This window comes from Carlito syrichta, unplaced genomic scaffold (genome assembly GCF_000164805.1).
Source record: "Carlito syrichta isolate Samal-C Ts95f unplaced genomic scaffold, Tarsius_syrichta-2.0.1 Scaffold308830, whole genome shotgun sequence".
NCBI classification, from domain to species: Eukaryota; Metazoa; Chordata; class Mammalia; order Primates; family Tarsiidae; genus Carlito; species Carlito syrichta.
This window is the reverse complement of record NW_007252926.1, coordinates 208,390-214,241: the sequence shown is the minus strand read 5'-3', so window position 1 is coordinate 214,241 and position 5,852 is coordinate 208,390. Positions and strand designations below refer to the sequence as shown.

Genomic DNA, 5,852 nt, shown 5'->3' with positions numbered 1-5,852 from the left:
TGGCAGCGGCAGGCATTTGTTATCTTTTCTTTAAAAAAAAACTTTCAAACTGCAGGAAAGACAGTGACCGAGAGTGTTATGATGATCTGTTAGCAATTTTGCCAGTACCGGTACCAATGAGGTGACTACACAGCAAGACCCAAGGATTAGTGACAGACAATGTCGTGTCATAAGAAGTGATGGACACATCAATCCTTACAAAAGCCATTATCGCAAGGGAACAGCTACATGTTCAAAGGAATCTAAATGCTTCACATTATATATGGAAGTGGCCATCCAGATCACATCCCATGTTTGTTGCATATTTTATAAAAGTGCCAATCAAAGCCTAACCTTGCATTTTGGTTTTATCGTATACAGTATCAGCTGCTAAAAAGCAATTTGCCTGTGTTTCTAATCACAGTCGTCTGGCCAGATGAACAGTGCCGGGCACAGTTGGAGACCAGCCCTGCACGTGGAGGGCCATGCGTGCCTGGGATGCATCTGAATGTCTGGCAGGCAACTGAGCTGGACAAGCCATGGAATGCAGTTGTTCTGCCGAACCACACTCCACGCCTTCCGTTCTTCCTTTCAAGGGAAATAGTTTAGTTTTGTCAATTACCACTGAATAGGGCTGATGTGTAGATGTTATCCAATGTCTAAAAGTCAGTCTTGCCCTTTTCAAGCCACTCCAAATAACTATGGAGATTCTCATCACCCCATAAAGTGTTACGTTTTACTCCTAAGCAAGGGTGAGGATCTGAGCATCATGTGCGAGGTTCCAGATGACGCAGAGGACAGAACATGCAAAGTAAAAAGAGTTTCCTTCTGTGTCCAGGTGACAGAAAGCTAACCACTGCAGTCCTGTCTTTATGGGATGAGACAGTCCCTTTATATAAGTTTCCTGAAAGGAAGAACAATAGATAATAACTCTTCTGGTAATATAGTATGGTACACTGGCCAGTGTGTGTTTGGTGATTAAACATAATCCTGTGAATCAGATTAATTCACTTGCTGAGTATTCATTTGCGGCATCCCTCTGTTGGGTCTTGGGGGCCCTCCACGACCTCGTGGGGCTCCCCGGGGTCCACTCTGCCCAGAGCCTCGCTTGAAATTCTGCTGGTATCCATCCTGCTGATAGCCAGAGTAGTCCCGGGGAGTGCTGAACTGGAACTGTGCGTAGCCACTGTTTGGAGTGTTGGAGAAGGAAGGGCGGTAGCCATCATAGCCTCCTTTGAACCCGTTGGCAGGGCCCCTGTACCCGTTCATCAAGCCTCGGACACCCCGGGCACCATGGTGGGCCACGCCGCGGCTGCTGTAGTAGGGCTGGCTGCTACGTGGGAACCCCGTGTTTTGCTGGGGTGGCTGCGGGTGGCTCCCCGTCACCTGATGGGGCTGGTCCTGGGGCCCATGGTAAGGGCCAACCACTGTCTGCAGCTGCTCCTGCTGAAGCTCGGTCTGCTCCACCTGGTGGGGCTGGCTGGAGAAGCCCTGGCTGTAACTGGTCGGGTACTGGCTTGGCTGCTTCAGAGTCTCCGGTTCATTCACGGGCAGGACTGGGGTATTCATGTTGAACACCATCGGCATGGACCGGAATGGAGCCGCATTGACATTGATCCCACTGCTGTGCAAAGGCTTGCTGATCCCAGCCTGGAACACTTGGGGCTGAGAAGCAGCAGGAAGGGATGAGGATGCCATCCACTGGTCTGCATTTAAAGAGAACGTTGCCTGAATCTGATCGATGGGATCCTTCTGTGGCTGCTGCTCTGCAGCATGGGAGAGCTGGTACAAGGGCTGAGGTGCAGGGTACCCCTCACTTGCGGACGAGACCAAAGGAAACTGTGTAGCTTCTGGTTGCACAGGAACTTGACTAGGCTGAGCAAGTCTTGATTCAGCGTGAACTGGAGGGCAGACCAGCTGGGGCATGTCCATGTTCTGTGCAGGGTTCATGGGCTGCGCGGAGACAATGGCGGGATCAAGCGTCTGGTTTTCAAAGTCCAGCATTGAGTCCTGTATGAAGTTATAGGGCCCCTGCACCTGCGCCATGAGGTCCTACATTTGCTGCCTTCTCACGAGGGGTCTGCCTGAGCCACCTGAGGCAGAGAGTAGGGCTCCCGTACAGAGGCGGTCATGGTCTGAGGCTGCTGCTGGAGGGAGTTGACTACCTCCACTGTTTCCACCGTCCACTCCTCCACCTGCTCCTTCTCTCCTCCACTGAACTGCGTTTCCGCCTTAAATCTGTTTACATACTCCGTGGACTCCACTTCACGTTGCTCAGTGAACTCTTCCACTGGCTCAGGTTCAGCATCAGCCACCTGGTCCTCCATGGCAGGGGCTGAGGCTACCTCTGCCTCACACAGCCCGTTCTGGTGACCGTGGGTGCTGTCAAAGTAGTTAGACGGGAAAACTCGCTCCACGATGTCTGTGAGAACTTTATAGGTGGTCCCGCACACAGCCTTCTCCTTGCCCTCCAGCAGGTCCCACAGGTGCACGGAGGTGTGCTCGTACTGCTCACTCAGCCGCAAGCTCATGTCCTGCTCCGGGTCCACCAGCTTGTAGAAGTTGTCCAGCAGGGACAGCTCCTCCTCACACAGGATGGGCACCCCACTTGGGCCCTGCCTAAGGTCACCGCACACCTCCTCGTCCCCCAGCTTGTCCAGGACGTACTGCGGCTCCCGGACAGTCTCCAAATGCTTCTGCTCAGCCTCTTCGCTCATGAGCTGCTCCCGAAATGCCGTCTTCTTGATTGTCTTCTGGATGTCTTGACTTAATGACATGAAGCTCTGCTGTAACTCCTTTGCAAACCCCAAGTTATTTGTGACTTCCTGGTACTTAGACACAGCATCCAGCTGATCTTGGTTAAGCCTTTCCCCTTTGTTCATTCCTGGTAATCATCAAGCTTACCCTTCTTCTTCTCCAGGTTCCACAGCTTATTGTCGATCATGCCTAGGATCTGTTTCATGGCCTCGGTCTGCACGGCGCCCGGCTGCCAGCAGGGTGTGGTGTGGTGGCCCCGGGCGGCAGCCCCGATGAGCAGCTGCTGCTCTCGCTGTGGCTGGTGGCTGAGGGCATTGTCAGGGCCGGTGAGGTGTGAAGGCAGCAGAGGACAGAGCGCGAGTCAGCGCTGGCGGGCGTCGGGCATCGGGCGGCCGATTTGAGTTTTTCAGGGTATATTCCCAGCAGGGGGATTGCAGGGTCATATAGGAGGTCAATATTTAGAGATTTTAGGAATCGCCACACTGCTTTCCACAGAGTTTGCACCAGTTTGCACTCCCACCAACAGTGTATAAGTGTTCCCTTTTCACCACACCCTCTCCAGCAACTGTTATTTTTTGTTATTGATAATTGCCATTCTGACTGGAGTTACGTGGTATCTCAGTGTGGTTTTGATTTGCAACTCCTTGATGATTAGTGAGGTTGAACATTTCTTCATATGTCTGTTGGCTGCTGGGATGTCTTCCTGTGAGAAGTGTCTGTTCATATCTTTTCCCCACTTTATAATGGGGTTGTTTGTTTTTTTTCCTTTCAGCATGTTTGAGTTCCTTGTAGACAGAAGATGTTAAGCCTTTGTCGGACCTGGAGTTGGCAAATACTTTTTCCCAGTCTGTGGGCTGTCTCCCTGCTCTCTTGATGGTTTCTTTGGCTTTGCAGAAGCTTGTCAGTTTAATGAGGTCTCACTTACCTATCTTATCTCTTATGGCCTGTGGGTTTCGGGTTTTGTTCAGGAATTGGATGCCAGTTCCAATTTTCAAAAGGGTGTGTCCTGCGTTTTCTAAGGTTCTTATGGTTTGAGGTTTTATATTTAGGTCTCTGATCTATTTAGAGTTAATTTTTGTGTATGGGGACAGATAGGGGTCTTGTTTGAGTCTTCTGCATGTGGTCAGCCAGTTTTCCCAGCACCATTTACTGAATAGGTTCTCCTCTTCCCAGTGGTAGGTGGTGGAGGCTTTGTCGAAGATGAGTTGGTTGAGAAATTGAGGTTTAGCTTCTGGAATCACAATTCTATTCCATTGGTCTATATGCCTGTTTTTGTACCAATACCAAGCTGTTTTGATTATTGTAACTTTACAGTAAAGTTTGAAGTCTAGTAATGTGATACCGCCTACTTTGTTGTTTTTTTTTTTTTTCTGAGGATTGTTCTGGCTATTCGTGGTCATTTGTGTTTCCATATGAATACCTGTATTGTTTTTTCTAGGTCTGAGAAGAATGTTGTTGGTAATTTGATGGGTATTGCATTAAATCTGTAGATGGCCTTAGGTAGGATGGACATCTTCACAATGCTGATTCTTCCAATCCATGAGCATGGGATATTTTTCCACTTGTTTGTGTCATCTTTGATTTCTTTGAGCAGTGTTTTGTAGTTTTCATTGTAAAGGTCTTTCACGTCTCTGGTTAGGAAGATGCCAAGGTCTTTCATTTTTTTGGTGGCTATTGTGAATTAAATTTTACTGTTTATTTGGGTTTCTGTTTATTTATTATTGGTGTAAAAAATGTGATTGTCTTTTGTACATCTATTTTATATCCTGAGACTTTGCCAAAGTCCTTTATCAGGGTAAGAAGGTTTTGGACAGATTCTCTTGGGTTTTCAAGGTACACAATCATGTCATCTACAAAAGGAGATAACTTGACTTCCTCTTTTCCTATTTGTATACCCCTGATTGCCTTCTCTTGTCTAATTCCTCTAGCCAGTATTTCCAATACTATATTGAACAGGAGGAAAGAGAGTGGGCATCCTTGTCTGGTTCCAGTTTTCAGGGGAAATGGTTCCAATTTTTCTCTGTTTAGGAGTATGCTGGCTGTGGGTTTCTTGTAGATGGCTTTTACTATTTTGAGGTATGCTCCTCATATGCCTAGATGTTCGAGGGTTTTTATCAAGAAGGGGTGCTGGATTTTATCAAAAGCTTTTTCTGCATCTAATGATATAATCATGTGGTTTTTGTTTTGACATCTGTTGATGTATTTAATTACATTTATGGTTTTACGAATGTTGAACCAGCCTTGCATCCCAGGTATGAAGACTACGTGGTCAGGATGGATGATTTTTGAGATGTGTTGTTGAATCCAGTTTGCTAGGATCTTGTTGAGGATTTTAGCATCTGTGTTCATCAAAGATATTGGCCTGTAGTTCTCTTTCTTTGTTGGGTCTTTACCTGGCTTGGGTATCAATGTGATTTTAGCTTCGTAAAATGATTTGGGGAGAGTTTTGTCTTTCTCAATTGCCTGGAATACCTTCAGTAGGATTGGTATCAGCTCCTCCTTAAATGTCTTGTAGAATTCTGCTGGAAAGCCATCTGGTCCAGGGCTTTTTTTTGTAGGTAGTTTTTTTATTATGTAGTCAATTTCCTTGATTGTTATTGGTCTTTTTAGGGTCTCAATTTCTTCTTGTTTCAACCTAGGCAGGTTTTGTGATGACAGAAAGCCCCCATTTCCAAAAGATTTTCAAGTTTGTTTCCATACAAGTGTACATAGTAGTCTCTAATGATCTTTTGTGTTTCTTCAGGATCAGATGTGACTTCACCTTTTGTGTATTTAGGCTTTCTTTCTCTTTTTCTTGGTCAGTCTAGCTAGGGGACCATCAATCTTGTTTATCCTTTTGAAGAATCAGTTTTTTGTTTCATTGATTTTTTTGTATTGTCTTCTTGTCTTCTATGTCCTGGATTTGGGCTTGTATGCTGGTGATCTGGATTCTTCTGCTGAAGTTAGGGTTTTTGTGGTCTTGCTTTTCCAGCTTTTTAGGTGGCTTCTTAGACTGTTAATTTGTGATCCTTCCATTTTCTTCATGTGCGTTTGTAGGATATAAATTCCCCTCTTACTACAGCTTTCATGGCGTCCCAAAGATTTTGGTAAGATGTTTCTTCATTTTCATTTGTTTC

At 46.4% G+C, this 5,852-nt stretch overlaps 1 pseudogene; it reads right to left on the bottom strand.

Moving 5' to 3' along the window:
- Nucleotides 1-961: 961 nt before the first annotated feature.
- On the bottom strand, nt 962-3,051 carry LOC103268425 (annotated as a pseudogene).
- Nucleotides 3,052-5,852: the final 2,801 nt, after the last annotated feature.